This window comes from Mus musculus, chromosome 7, assembly GCF_000001635.26.
Source record: "Mus musculus strain C57BL/6J chromosome 7, GRCm38.p6 C57BL/6J".
Taxonomy (NCBI): domain Eukaryota; kingdom Metazoa; phylum Chordata; class Mammalia; order Rodentia; family Muridae; genus Mus; species Mus musculus.
This window is the reverse complement of record NC_000073.6, coordinates 90,801,207-90,816,283: the sequence shown is the minus strand read 5'-3', so window position 1 is coordinate 90,816,283 and position 15,077 is coordinate 90,801,207. Positions and strand designations below refer to the sequence as shown.

General features: G+C 38.8%; 1 protein-coding gene and 1 pseudogene across 8 annotated transcripts in view; one reads left to right on the top strand and one right to left on the bottom strand.

Moving 5' to 3' along the window:
* The window catches only part of Dlg2 (discs large MAGUK scaffold protein 2), a 1,973,059-nt gene that overhangs the window by 1,632,963 nt on the left and 325,019 nt on the right, over positions 1–15,077 (bottom strand). The gene's annotated exons all lie outside the window — the stretch shown is intronic.
* On the top strand, positions 4,083–4,746 carry Gm45162 (annotated as a pseudogene).

Below are 15,077 nucleotides of genomic sequence, written 5' to 3'. Positions count from 1 at the left end.
TGGAAAAAAAAAAGGTAAAAATCAGCTAAAGATAAACATCTTAGTTATCTTTATAACTAGATATCGTACAGCCATATAAATTGTTTTAATGAGCAAAGATCAGTTACAACTGTTAAAGAGTTCAAAGAGAACAGCTATTTACATGTGATTGACACACCTACATGAAATGTGCAAGGCAAGGGCCTAGATTAGACTACCTGACTATGAAACTAGCTCACTGAAAGAATGTGATGTTAGCAAATTATTTAATCCTTTGTACCTTAATTTCTACTCTTCTAGGTGGAAACAGTGATGCCATTCAAGTCTTTGTTTTTAGGGGTAATTATATAAAATTAATTTATGTAAACCACTTAGAATACTGTTGGATACACACAGAAAATACTCCTGGTGTTTGAGGTTATTACACTGCTCCAAACTTCTTCCCCATCAGCTCCTAGGCCCAAACCTGCTGGAAGGATGTTATAATTGACAGAAGCCAGCTATGAGGTATAAAGCAAGAGCAAAGGACAAAGAATAGTTTCTATGTTCATGATGACAGTGCACTTCATGATGCTCTGTCCTTTTAAAACGAACATAAAAAAGCATTGTGTGATACCATCTAACAGGCTTCAAACTTCTCTCCACTGTCTGTTTCAAGCCTTTTAATTGAAAATAGCTTTTTTTCTCAGATAATATAGATTCCCTCCATCTCCTCCTCCCTGTTCCTCCCAACATACCCTCCCATCCAGATCCACATACACATATACACATATCTGTATGTGTATATGTGTACATATGTATGTATGTGTATATGTATGTATGGATGGATATATATAGATATATTTATGTCAGATATATCAGATATACTCATGTCTTTCATTAGAAAACAAACAAGCTTCTAAGGGATAATAATAAAATATAATATTTTTAAAAACCCCAAACTAACAATCAGAACAGGACAAAACAAAGAGAAGGAAAAGAGCCCCCCAAAAGGTACAAGAAATAGATGTAGATACAGAGATTGTCCCTGCAACTCCAATTCACACACTCGGGAATCCAATCAAAACACTAATATCTCTGTTTAGATCTGACCCCATTTTAACTGGACTTTTTTCTCGATATCTAGATTTTTATTTCTTTATATATTGTGAATATTAGCCCTCTATTGGATGTATAGTTGGTCTTTTCCCATCCTGTAGGCTGCAAATTTATCCAAATGATTGTGTTCTTTGCCATGTAGACTCTTTTCAGTTTCAGAGGTCACATTTATTGATTGTTGACCTTAGTGTCAGAAAGTTCTTTTATGTGCCAATGAATTCAAGGCTATTCTCCACTTTCTTGGCTATCAGTTGAAGTGTTTTTGGCTTTATGTTGAGGTCTTTGATCCATGTAAAGTTGGGTTTTGTGCAGTGTGAAAAGATCTTCTTACATGAATCTATCCAGGTGGAACACCACCATTTGTTGAAGATGCTCTTTTTAATCCAGTATGTATTTCTGACTTTCTTATCCATAGGTAAATATGGATATTTGGATTCTTCTACATGCATCTATCTAGTTGGAACACCACCATTTGCTGAAGCTGCTCTCTTTAGTACAGTGTGTAGGTCTGGCTTTCTTATCCAAAATCAGGTAGTCACAATATATGGGTCTTCAATTTGATTTCATTGACATGTCTGTTTTTGTGACTACAAAACATACCATACTGGTTTTATTACTGTAGTTTTGTAATACAATTTGAATTGAGGTAAGGTAATACCTCCAGTAGTTCTTTTATTACTCAGAATAGTTTTAACTACCCTGATTTTGTGTGTGTGTGTGTGTGTGTGTGTGTGTGCGCGTGTGTGTGTGTGTGTGTGTGTGTGTGTTCATATAAAGCTGAAATTTGTTCTTTCAAGATCTATGATAAATTTTGTTGGAGACTGCATTGAATCAGTGGATTGCTTTTAACATGGCCATTTTTACTATATTAACCATACTGTTCCATGACCATGGGAGATAATTCCATCTTCTGATATCTTCTTCAATTCCTTTATTCAATGTCTTAAGTTTTTTATCACACAAAATTTTCAATTGCTTAATTAGAGTTACTGCAAGATGTTTTATATTATGTAAGGCTACTGTGGAAAGTGTGTCTCCTTGATTTCTTTTTCAGTCTGTTTGTTGTTTGTATATAGGAAGGATGTTGAGTGTGTGTGTGTGTGTGTGTGTGTGTGTGTGTGTGTGTGTGTGTGTGTTTGTGTGTATGTGTGTGTGTGTAAGAGAGAGAGAGAGAGGAGAGAGAGAGTTAATTTTGTATGTAGCTACTTTGAAAAGATTCAGATCTTTTGACCAGTTGAAGGAGTTTCCCAGCAGAATTTTAGGGTCATTTATGTACTCAATCATATAGTGTGCAAAAGATAATTTGACTTCTTTCTTTCCAACTTGTATTCCCTTGATTTCTTTCAATTGTCTAATTCCTCTAGCTAAGACTTCAAGTACTATATTGAATAGATATAGAGTGGGAAACTTCTTGTTCCTGATGTTAGTGGAATTGTTTTGTGTTTTGTTCTTTTTAAGTTGATGTTGGCTATGGAATTGCTAAAAACTTCCTTTATTATGTTGAGGCGTGTCCCCTGTATCCTTCAACACTCTAGGACTTTAATTTTGAAGGGGTGTTGGATTTTGTCAAAGCCTTTCTGTTTTTAATGAGATGATCATATGGTTTTGTCTTTCAGTTTGTTTATATGATAGATTAGACTTGTATTTTGAACAATCCCTGAACCTCTGGGATTAATCTTCTTTTATCATGATGGATGATCTTTTTTTATAACTTCTTGGATTCTGTTTGCAAGTATTTTACTGAGTGATTATCTCTGCCAATGGGGGTCCTTAGCTGGTTTGTACTGGTTGTACTTATATGCAATTCTCTAGGAAAAATTTAGTTATGGCAGAAGGTGTTCAAATTTGGTGTGGAGGAAGAGCTGGGATCATATATTAGTGGAAATGTGGCAGGAAATGTTTTCTGGAGTGTAACATGAAAGCCCTTGTCAGAACTCTTAGCAGCTGGGTCATTATCTCAGTGTGATAGCATTACAAAAGATTTCTGTTTCCATCTTTGTGCTTTTTTGAATTTAAAATTTTTTCATGACTAAATTGTGTTTATAACAAGAAAAGAAACAATTATATACGTTAAGGAGTTGAAAAGAGCAACATGCAAACATTTTACATACGATTAACCACACTCTAAAGTAAGGAAGCACACACAGGTAACCGTGTTTAGGGAAAGTATCCAAATAACTGAAACTGCATCAGCAACTGCTCCTCAGTGAGAAATATTGTTCTGCCTTTTTTGTTCTTCTTTACTTATAATAACAAAAATGTGGTACTTCCATGAGAACACTAATTAATTTTATTTGAGCCTAAAACTGTAAGTAAATTTAACTTAGCTGCTTGAAAAACAAGGCTTTGTTTTTCTTGTTCCCTAAAATAAGACTATAAATTTACTGAAAAATCATTTCCTGATCAAACTGTAAATGAAGAGAACGCAGCAGGAGGAGAATGAAAGGCTATCACTGGATGAGAGGGCGACAAGGATTCCAACCTCTTTTAGGCTATTAGAACTGCACAGCAACCCTTTGAGTTGTCTGTCGACAGCTCCTTTTCCAACACTCTATGTGGCTATTATAAGCCCTCACATACTCATCAAGATTCTGTCCTTCACCCTCTGCAGATGACTTTGCTATCTGCTTTCTCCAAAATCAGATGTCATACACTGTAAAATTCCTTTCCTTCTCTAAGACTTATCTCCAAGCTCACCCATATCTTGCAAGTTTTTCTATTTGTTTCTTACTAGGATTTAAAGCATGTAAAGTAATGGGATTTGTTAATGAACTTTCATACATCCTTTGTTTTCATTGACTCTCTTCCTTGACTTCCCTCTGATGTCTCTCTCGGTCTCATTCCTCTATCAGGATCTCTCTTCTGCTTTCATGTCCACTGTAGTTCATTGTTTCTCCTTTTATTCCCCTCACTCCTGACATTAAAGATTTTTTTTGGACACAGCCATTGCAGTACCTTGAGCTCCATAGAGACAGCGCCAGGGCAAGCGCTAGCTGGATGGGCACGGGGCGACTCTGTGCCTCACGGAGGAAAATCAACTAAACATGGGCAAAGGAGATCCTAAGAAGCCGAGAGGCAAAATGTCCTCATATGCATTCTTTGTGCAAACTTGCCGGGAGGAGCACAAGAAGAAGCACCCGGATGCTTCTTCAACTTCTCAGAGTTCTCCAAGAAGTGCTCAGAGAGGAGGAAGACCATGTCTGCTAAAGAAAAGGGGAAATTTGAAGATATGGCAAAGGCTGACAAGGCTCGTTATGAAAGAGAAATGAAAACCTACATCCCCCCCACAAAGGGGAGACCAAAAAGAAGTCCAAGGACCCCAATGCACCCAAGAGGCCTCCTTCGGCCTTCTTCTTATTCTGTTCTGAGTACCTCCCCAAAATCAAAGGCGAGCATCCTGGCTTATCCATTGGTGATGTTGCAAAGAAACTAGGAGAGATGTGGAACAACACTGCAGCAGATGACAAGCAGCCCTATGAGAAGAAAGCTGCCAAGCTGAAGGAGAAGTACGAGAAGGCTATTGGTGCCTACAGAGCTAAAGGAAATGCTGATGCAGCAAATAAGGGGGTGGTCAAGGCTGAAAAGAGCAATAAAAAGAAGGAAGAGGAAGATGAGGAGGAGGATGAAGAGGATAAGGAAGAGGAGGAAGAAGATGATGATGATGAATAAGTTGGTTCTAGCGAAGTTTTTTCCTTGTCTATAAAGCATTTAAACCCCCCTGTACACAACTCACTCCTTTTAAAGAAAAAAATTGAAATGTAAGGTTGCATAAGATTTGTTTTTAAACTGTACAGTGTCTTTTTTTGTATAGTTAACACACTACCAAATGTGTCTTTAGATAGCCCTGTCCTGGTTGTATTTTCAATAGCCACTAACCTTGCCTGGTACAGTCTGGGGGTTGTAAATTGGCATGGAAATTTAAAGCAGATTCTTGTTGGTGCACAGCACAAATTAGTTATATATGGAGAAAGTAGTTTGTTTGTTTGTTTGTTTGTTTTTCTTTTGGTTTTATTTTTGGGTTTTATTTTTTTTCATCTTCAGTTGTCTCTGATGCAGCTTATACGAAGACAATTGTTGTTCGGTTAACTGAATACCACTTTGTAACTGCAACAAAAAAAAATGAGACTGTTTTGTTAATATTCTGAATGCTTCTAAGTAAATACAATTTTTTATTTAAAAAAAAAAAAGAGTTTGGTTCCGGGACTCCACAGAAAGTAGTCTGCAGAGGTGAGAGTGTGGACTACAGAAGATAACAGATTCTGTGACAGGCGAAAGCCATAGAGCTTCTGAGGCAGCGCCATTTTCAGGCTCCAGACATCCGGCCACCTTCCCTGCCAGAGGACAGGTGTCTGCCCGGCCCTGGAGACCTTTGCCTCGGGATCTGCGGGAGCCATCTCGGTTCCGGGACCTCACAGAAAGTAATCTGCACAGGTGAGAGTGTGGACTACAGAAGCTAACACATTCTGTGACAGGCCAAAGCAACACAGCTTCTGGGAAAGGTCCTGTTTTGGGCCTTCATCTTCAGCCAGGAGTAGGTCCAAATGCCAGATAACTGTGCACCTTCCCTGTAAGAGGAGAGCTTGCCTGCAGAGACTGCTCTGACCACTGAAATTCAGAGGAGAGATCTAGTCTCCCAGGTCTGCTGATAGAGGGTAACAGAATCAACACAGGAACAATCTCTAAACAGAGACAACTATAACAACTAACTCCAGAGATTACCAGATGGCGAAGGGTAAACATAACAGAAACAAAGACCACTCACCATCATCAGAACACAGCACTCCCACTTCGCCCAGTCCAGGGCACCCGAACACACCCAAAAAGCTAAACCCGGATTTAAAAGCATATCTCGTGATGATGGTAGAGGACATCAAGAAGGACTTTAATAACTAACTTAAAGAAATACAGGAGAACACTACTAAACAGGTAGAAGACATTAAAGAGGAAGCACAAAAATCCCTTAAAGAATAGCAGGAAATCACAACCAAACAGGGGATGGAATTGAATAAAACCATGCAAGACCTAAAAAAAGGAGTAGACACAATAAAGAAAACCCAAAAAAGATCCTAACTCAAAACATCCAGGAAATCCAGGACACAATGAGAAGACCAAACCTACGGATAGTAGGAGTTGATGAGAATGAAGATTTTCAACTTAAAGGGCCAACAAATATATTCAACAAAATTATAGAAGAAAACTTCCCAAACCTAAAGAATGACATGCCCATGAACATACAAGAAGCCTGCAGAACTCCAAATAGACTGGACCAGAAAAGAAATTCCTCCCGACACATAGTAATCAGAACAACAAATGCACTAAATAAAGATAGAATATTAAAAGCAGTAAGGGAGAAAGGTCAAGTAACATATAAAGGCAGACCTATCAGAATTACACCAGACTTTTCACCAGAGACTATGAAAGCCAGAAGAGCCTGGACAGATGTTATACAGACACTAAAAGAAGACAAATCCCAGCCCAGGCTACTATACCCAGCCAAACTCTCAATTACCATAGATGGAGAAACCAAAGTATTCCACAACAAAACCAAATTCACACAATATCTTTCCACAAATCCAGCCCTTCAAAGGATAATAATAGAAAAGAAGCAATACAAGGACGGAAATCATGCCCTAGAACAAGCAAGAAAGTAATCCCTCAACAAACCAAAAAGAAGACAGCCACAAGAACAGAATGCCAACTCTAAGGACAAAAATAAAAGGAAGCAACAATTACTTTTCCTTAATATCTCTTAATATCAATGGACTCAATTCCCCAATAAAAAGACATAGACTAACAGACTGGCTACACAAACAGGACCCAACATTCTGCTGCTTACAGGAAACCCATCTCAGGGAAAAAGACAAACACTACCTCAGAGTGAAAGGCTGGAAAATAATTTTCCAAGCAAATGGTCTGAAGAAACAAGCTGGAGTAGCCATTTTAATATCTAATGAAATCGACTTCCAACCCAAAGTTATCAAAAAAGACAAGGAGGGACACTTCATACTCATCAAAGGTAAAATCCTCCAAGAGGAACTCTCAATTCTGAATATCTATGCTCCAAATGCAAGGGCAGCCACATTCGTTAAAGACACTTTAGTAAAGCTCAAAGCACACATTGCACCTCACACAATAATAGTGGGAGACTTCAACACACCACTTTCATCAATGGACAGATCATGGAAACAGAAACTAAACAGGGACACAGTGAAACTAACAGAAGTTATGAAACAAATGGATCTGACAGATATCTACACAACATTTTATCCTAAAACAAAAGGATATACCTTCTTCTCAGCACCTCACGGGACCTTCTCCAAATTTGACCATATAATTGGTCACAAAACAGGCCTCAACAGATACAAAAATATTGAAATTGTCCCATGTATCCTATCAGACCACCATGGCCTAAGGCTGATCTTCAATAAAAACATAAATAATGGAAAGCCAACATTCACGTGGAAACTGAGCAACACTCTTCTCAATGATACCTTGGTCAAGGAAGGAATAAAGAAAGAAATTAAAGACTTTTTAGAGTTTAATGAAAATGAAGCCACAACATACCCAAACCTATGGGACACAATGAAAGCATTTCTAAGAGGGAAACTCATAGCTCTGAGTGCCTCCAAGAAGAAACGGGAGAGAGCACATACTAGCAGCTTGACAACACATCTAAAAGCTCTAGAAAAAAAGGAAGCAAATTCCCCCAAGAGGAGTAGACGGCAGGAAATAATCAAACTCAGGGGTGAAATCAACCAAGTGGAAACAAGAAGAACTATTCAAAGAATTAACTAAATGAGGAGTTGGTTCTTTGAGAAAATCAACAAGATAGATAAACCCTTAGCTAGACACACTAGAGGGCACAGGGAAAGCATCCTAATTAACAAAATCAGAAAGGAAAAGGGAGACATAACAGCAGATCCTGAAGAAATCCAAAACACCATCAGATCCTTCTACAAAAGGCTATACTCAACAAAACTGGAAAACCTGGATGAAATGGATAAATTTTTAGACAGATACCAGGTATCAAAGTTAAATCAAGATCAGGTTAATGATCTAAACAGTCCTATATCCCCTAAAGAAATAGAAGCAGTCATTAATAGTCTCCCAACCAAAAAAAGCCCAGGACCAGATGGGTTCAGTGCAGAGTTCTTTCAGACCTTCAAAGAAGATCTAATCCCAGTTCTTGACAAACTATTCCACAAAATAGAAACAGAAATTACTCTACCGAACTCATTCTATGAAGCCACAATTACTCTGATACCTAAACCACAAAAAGACCCAACAAAGATAGAGAACTTCAGACCAATTTCCTTTATGAATATCAATGCAAAAATTCTCAATAAAATTCTTCCTAACCGAATCCAAGACCATATCAAAACAATCATCCATCCTAGACAAGTAGGTTTCATCCCAGGGATGCAGGGATGGTTCAATATACGGAAATCCATCAACAAAATCCAGTATATAAACAAACTCAAAGACAAAAACCACATGATCATCTTGTTAGATGCTGAGAAAGCATTTGACATAATCCTACACCCATTTATGATAAAAGTCTTGGAAAGATCAGAAATTCAAGGTCCATACCTAAACATGATAAAAGCAATCTACAGCAAACCAGTAGCCAGCATCAAAGTAAACGGTGAGAAGCTGGAAGCAATCCCACTAAAATCAGGGACTGGACAAGGCTGTCCACTCTCTCCCTACCTATTCAACATTGTACTTGAAGTCCTAGCCAGAGCAATTTGACAACAAAAGGAAATCAAGGGGATACAAATTGGAAAGGAAGAAGTCAAAATATCACTTTTTGCAGATGATATGATAGTATATATAAGTGACCCTAAAAATTCCACCAAAGAACTCATAAGCCTATAAACAGCTTCAATGAAGTAGCTGGATATAAAATTAACTCAAACAAGTCCTTTTAGTACACAAAGGATAAACAGGCTGAGAAAGAAATTAGGGAAACCACACCCTTCTCAATAGTCACAAATAATATAAAATACCTTGGCATGACTCTAACTAAGGAAGTGAAAGATCTGTATGATAAGAACTTCAAGTCTCTGAAGAAAGAAATTAAAGAAGATCTCAGAAGATGGAAAGATCTCCCATGCTCATGGATTGGCAGGATCAATATAGTAAAAATGGCTATCTTGCCAAAAGCAAACTAGAGATTCAATGCAATCCCCATCAACATTCCAACTCAATTCTTCAACGAATTAGAAAGGGTAATCGGCAGATCCATCTAGAATAACAAAAAACCTAGGATAGCAAAAACTCTTCTCAAGGATTAAAAAACCTCTGGTGGAATCACCATGCCTGACCTAAAGCTGTACTACAGAGCAATTGTGATAAAAACTGCATGGTACTGGTATAGTGACAGACAAGTAGACCAATGGAACAGAATTCAAGACCCACACACCTATGGTCACTTGATCTTCGACAAGGGAGCTAAAACCATCCAGTGGAAAAAAGACAGCATTTTCAACATATGGTGCTGGCACAACTGGTTGTTATCATGTAGAAGAATATGAATTGATCCATTCCTATCTCCTTGTACTAAGGTCAAATCTAAGTGGATTACGGAACTCCACATAAAACCAGAGACACTGAAACTTATAGAGAAGAAAGTAGGGAAAAGCTTCGAAGATATGGGTACAGGGGAAAAATTCCTGAATAGAACAGCATTGGCTTGTGCAGTAAGATCGATAATCAATAAATGGGACCTCATAAAGTTGCAAAGCTTCTGCAAGGCAAAAGACACCGTCAGTAAGACAAAAAGACCACCAACAGATTGGGAAAGGATCTTTGCCTATCCCAAATAGGATAGGGGACTATTATCCACTATATATAAAGAACTCAAGAAGGTGGACTCCAGAAAATCAAATAACCCCATTAAAAAATGGGGCTCAGAGCTGAATAAAGAATTCTCACCTGAGGAATACCGAATGGCAGAGAAGCACCTGAAAAAAATGTTCAACATCCTTAATCATCAGGGAAATGTAAATCAAAACAACCCTGAGATTCCACATCACACCAGTCAGAATGGCTAAGATCAAAAATTCAGGTGACAGCAGATGCAGGCAAGGATGTGGAGAATGAGGAACACTCCTCCATTGTTGGTGGGATTGCAAGCTTGTACAATCACTCTGGAAATCAGTCTGCCGGTTCCTCAGAAAATTGAACATAGTACTACCAGAGGATCCCGCAATACCTCTCCTGGGCATATATCCAGAAGATGTCCCAACCGGTAAGAAGGACACATGCTCCACTATGTTCATAGCAGCCTTGTTTATAATAGCCAGAAGGTGGAAAGAACCCAGATGCCCCTCAACAGAGGAATGGATACAGAAAATGTGGTACATTTACACAATGGAGTACTACTCAGCTATTAAAAAGAATGAATTTATGAAATTCCTAGGCAAAGGTTGGACCTGGAGGGCCTCATCCTGAGTAAGGTAACCCAATCACAAAGGAACTCACACAATATGTACTCACTGATAAGTGGATATTAGCCCAGAAACTTAGGATACCCAAGATATAAGATACAACATGCTAAACGCATGAAACTCAAGAAGAACGAAGACCAAAGTGTGGACACTGTGCCCCTTCTTAGAATTGGGAACAAAACACCCATGGAAGTAGTTACAGAGACAAATTTTGGAGCTGTGACGAAAGGATGGACCATCTAATGATTGCCATATCCGGGGATCCATCCCATAATCAGCTTCCAAACGCTGACACCATTGCATACACTAGCAAGATTTTGTTGAAAGGACCCAGATATAGCTGTCTCTTGTGAGACTATGCCAGGGCCTAGCAAACACAGAAGTGGATGCTCACAGTCATCTATTGGATGGATCACAGGGCCCCAATGGAGGAGCTAGAGAAAGTACCCAAGGAGCTAAAGGTATCTGCAATCCTATAGGTAGAACAACATTATGAACTAACCAGTACCTCGGAGCTCTTGACTCTAGCTGCATATGTATCAAAAGATGGCCTATTCACCCATCACTGGAAAGAGAGGTACTTTGGATTTGCAAAATTTTTATGCCTCAGTACAGGGGAATGCCAGGGCCAAAAAGGGGCAGTCGGTGGGTAGGGGAGTGAGGGGTGGGTATGGGGGACTTTTGGGATAGCATTGGAAATGTAAATGAGGAAAATACCGAATAAAAATTTTTTTAAAAAAATATATTTTTGTTCCTGTTTGACTTTTGACACATAGACACACACACACACACACACTATACACACACACACACACACACACACACCAGTTGTCTTTAGACTGGCTTATGTTGCTTAATGCAGGTTTCCTGATCTCCTTTCTCTTTTTAGATGAATGAAGTTCCATGTTATCTTTATCAATCCATCTGCTGATAGAACTCTAGAATGGTTGAATTTATTAGATATTGTGAATATACAGAAATAAACATGAGCTTAGATATATCTCTAATATAATATAAGAGTCCACTGGATATACACGACCAGTTAGGTATTTTAAAAAGTGCTCAACATCTTTAGCCATCAAATTCAAATTACTCTTATTCTAGTCAAAATGATGACCACCAAGAAAAAAATGCATAAAAGATGCTATCAAGCTATTAAGAATGAGGATATCCTGATTTTTCAGGTAAATGAATAGAACTAGAAAATATCATCCTGAATGAAATAACCAGACCCAAAAATACATGCATGGTATGTACTCATTAATAAGTGGATATTAGAGAGAGAAAGAGAGAAACAGAGAGAGAGAGAGAGAGAGAGAGAGAGAGAGAGAACCCAAGATCAATCCATAGAACTCAAAAAAGGTTAACAAGCCTAAGGGCCCATGTAAGGATGGCTCAATTCCACTTGGGAGAGAGAAGAAAAAAATCACAGGGGCAGAGGAAGGGAGAGACTGAGGTAGGAGAGGAACAAGAAGGGGAAAGGGGGAACATGATCAGGTATTGGAGGGGGGAACAAGAGAAAAGCCCCGAGGACCAGCAGAATGAATGGAAACAAGCAACCTTTGGGAGGTGGGAGGGGAACCTTCTAGAATGTACCAGAGACCTAGGATGTGAGCAACTTTCAGGATTCAAAGGAGGGACCTTATATGAAATACCCAACAGTGGGGAGAGGTAACTCGTAGTTTCTACCTCCAGTAGAAAGATAAGTCATCAGGTGGAGGGATGAGGTTGACATCCACAATCAAAAACTCTGACCGAGAATCGTTTCTGTCTAAAAGAACTGCAAGGACAAAAATGGAGAAGAAACTGAGGGGAAGGCAGTCCAGTGACTAGCCCAACTTGGGATCAATCTCAAGGGGAGACTCCAAGGCCTGACACTATTATTGATGGTATGATGTACTTACAGACAGGAGCCTAGCATGGCTGCCCTCCAAGAAACCCAGCAAGCAGTTGACTGAGACAGAAGCAGATACTCACTCCTAACCAATGGCCTGAAATCAGAAACCCCTGTGGTTGAATTAGGAAAAAGCCAGAAGTTATGGAGGAGGACCACCCCATAGGAAGACCAGCAGTCTCAACTAACCTGACCCCCAAGATCTCTCAGACACTGAGCCAACAACCAGGCAGCACACACTAGCTGGTATGAGGCCCCTCTGACAAATATACATCAGAGGACTGCCTTGTCTGGCCTCAGTAAGAGAAGATGCACCTAACCCTTGAGAGACTTGAGGCTCCAGGGAGTGGGAAGGTCAAGAGGGGTGTGGGAACATCCCTTTTGAGATGGGGAAGGAGGAATGAGATGAGGAACTGTAGGAGGGCAGACCAGGAGCAAGGTAATGACTAGACTGTGAAGAAGAAGAAGAAGAAGAAGAAGAAGAAGAAGAAGAAGAAGAAGAAGAAGAAGAAGAAGAAGAAGAAGAAGAAGAAGAAGAAGAAGAAGAAAGTTATTTTAGTTTTTAACTAGTTAAAAAAAAAAGAGCCAGGACTGACATGATTCATAAAGCAGGAGATTACCTGTAATAGCATAAAGCTAAATCATGTGTTTAGGATTAAAAGTCTTTGCTTTATTAAATCTTCACATCAGCTGTTCCATTTAGATACATAAGCTTCTGCTTCAGACTGGTGCAAAGAACAAAAGGGTGCTAAGAAGAAATCAGTCAGTTCAGGAATGTCTAGAAGTTAAAACTATTCCATGGCATGCCTTGTTATAGGAGGACAAGCAGAAAAGCTAATAGCTGGGATAAAAGTTACTCCATGAACACTCCCTCCTTCCAAGGCTCAGAGATTATTAATGAAGAGGAAACAGATCTCTGTGTGAGATTCAGAGATGGTGGATGACCTGTTTTTTAAACCCAGCAGGACGGTTACACCTATGAACTCACACAGCAGTTATGACAATCCATGCCTAAGACTAAGGCAAGACAAGCTCAAGCCAGAAAAACATCCCAGTGCGGTGGGTGTGAAGTCCCCACCATAGCTAAGGAGCTATTGTGATTGATACCTTCTGAGAGAGCAAAAATCCATTTTCATTAAAGGCATTGATTCTGGTCATGATCTAGGTGAAAACATACATTCACAAGTATATGGACAGCACCAACTGGACTTGATTGGAGGAAAAGAAGAAGAATACACAACACTGCATAGGTAGGGGAGTGGGTAGGTCTGAGAGGAGCTAAAGACGAGGGATGATTATGATCAGAATACATTGTACAAAATTCTTGAAGAACTAATAAAAAGGAAGAAAGTTACTCAATAAAAGACAGGTTTCTGAATCAACCACTTGGGAAAATTACTAGAACCCCTGAAGATAGAAAATGATAACTTATAAATAAACCGTAGACAAAATTTTTATATTGATTACCTGTCTTTAATCTAAATCTGGAAAAATGTAAAATAAGAAAATATTATTTTGTACAGCTCAGTGCATACTTGGCTTGCCCTGTTATTTCATTAACCAAAAATACACAATAGTTATTTTATATAGTAACACAGTAGACATATGACTTTTACAAACAGACATTTTTCAATGGTTGAATGTCAATGATCTTGCTGAATATCTCAAAGGAACACTAACAGAGCATATAAAAGCCATTAACACATAAATCCAGCATTCAGGGCAGGCCAATAAATCTGCAAATGTTTTTCTGTCTGACTTGAATAATTCTTTGTTAGCTATCTCAAGAGATCAGAAAGTTAATCTCCACATTGCAGCCATAGTGAGGCCTTACAGTGTGTCAGGTCTCTACATTGCAGCCATGGTGAGGCTGTACAGTGTGTCAGATCTTCACATTGCAGCCATGGTGAGGCTGTACAGTGTGTCAGGTTTTGTCTTCTGTGCTCACTTGCCCCCTCCCTGACTCCATTTCCCATACAGGAGAAACTCCAAGTGCATGTAGAGACAGCCAGAATCCAACAGAATCTTATTCCCACTACCTCCCCCTTCATCTGCAACTATCATTTTCCCCTAACTATTGATACCCTACCTCCTTCAAATACTAAATAGATATGCACCTTACTTTAAACATTCCTTATCCAAGACAATTTTCTCACCTGTTTAAAAGTGATACCTTTCTTTCTTCTGTCAGAAGTGACATCTTTTCTATGAAGTCTTCTTATACTTCTTAAATTCATTCCCTAATTCCACCATATTTTTTCCATTGCATTTATCATTATCTGGCATACTCTTGCTTTTTTTTTTCTCACCTCATTTCCTGATGCCTGGAGTTTAACTCCATGTTGTACATTTACATATAGAAAAGTACTTAGTACAAAGCATGGTGGTTCATGCCCAGCAACACTTCATTATAGAGTTTTATGGTAGCATAAGCTATGATTCCCTACCTCAAACCTCTACCTATAAAAGAAAAGAAAATACCCAAAATATAATAGGGTCTCAATAAATGTTTACCAAATGACTACCTAATAAAAACTAAATAGGATAAGATCACCAAAATAGGCTAATGAGGTCTGCATTTTATCTCACTGTACTTTGCAGGATGAAGAAGATGGCCAAAGGAATTTTAAGAGGAAAAAAATAACAAAGCACCC